The 789-nt window shown below is 42.1% G+C and overlaps 1 non-coding gene across 1 annotated transcript; it reads right to left on the bottom strand.

Moving 5' to 3' along the window:
- Positions 1 to 222: 222 nt before the first annotated feature.
- On the bottom strand, positions 223 to 295 carry TRNAC-ACA (transfer RNA cysteine (anticodon ACA)). The gene has a single exon. It is a non-coding gene; the product is annotated as a tRNA-Cys (tRNA).
- Between the last annotated feature and the right edge of the window lie 494 nt (positions 296 to 789).

Here is a 789-nt window from a genome sequence, read left to right as displayed (position 1 = left end):
AATTTTATAAGAGTGGTATAAACAACTGGCATTTATACAGCATGAAAGGAATTAAGTCTCATAGCAGAGGCACATGCAAAGTATTGAATGAAGTGAAGTGAAGTCACTCAGTCGTGTCCAACTCTTTGAGACCCCATGGACTGTAGTCTACCAGGCTCCTCCATCCATGGGATTTTCCAGGAAGAGTACTGGAATGGGGTGCCACTTCCTTCTCCAGGAGATCTTCCTGACCCAGGGGTTGAACCTGGGTCTCCTGCATTGTAGGCAGACGCTTTACCGTCTGAGCCACCAGGGAAGTCCAAAGTACTGAATAGCAGGAAGCAAAGTGACAGGTTCCCTGAGAGTGCCATTTAGATACTGACTGAAACGCACAATGATAAAGGAAAGTAGATTGGGCAAGACTGTAAATTCGTGCTTAAGAATTTTTATTTTGTTGCCTATTTAATTCAGAGAACAATTAATTTTTAGGATAATTCTGATGATCATGTGAGAAATTTACTGGAGAGGCAGAGACTGAAGGCCAGAAGGGAGTACAGTTAGAAGCAAGTCTCTGATTACCTCAGTCTCAGCAGGGAAAGGGAGAAATGTAATCTCACTTCTATGAGTCCTATGAAGTCAAGGCAAGAGGGAAATTTTTTCCTAAAGGGTTAGAAGGTGAGAGTTTAGTGGGCAGAGACAGTATTGGAAAAATAACCATGGATCAACAGAAAGATATAGGAATCACTGTCATGGTCTGAACTGCATCCTCCTAAATTTATGTATTGAACCCCAGTGTTGAGTGTATTTGGA

This window comes from Bos javanicus, chromosome 6 (assembly GCF_032452875.1).
Source record: "Bos javanicus breed banteng chromosome 6, ARS-OSU_banteng_1.0, whole genome shotgun sequence".
In the NCBI taxonomy this organism is placed as follows: Eukaryota; Metazoa; Chordata; class Mammalia; order Artiodactyla; family Bovidae; genus Bos; species Bos javanicus.
This window is presented reverse-complemented; position numbering and strand designations above follow the sequence as displayed.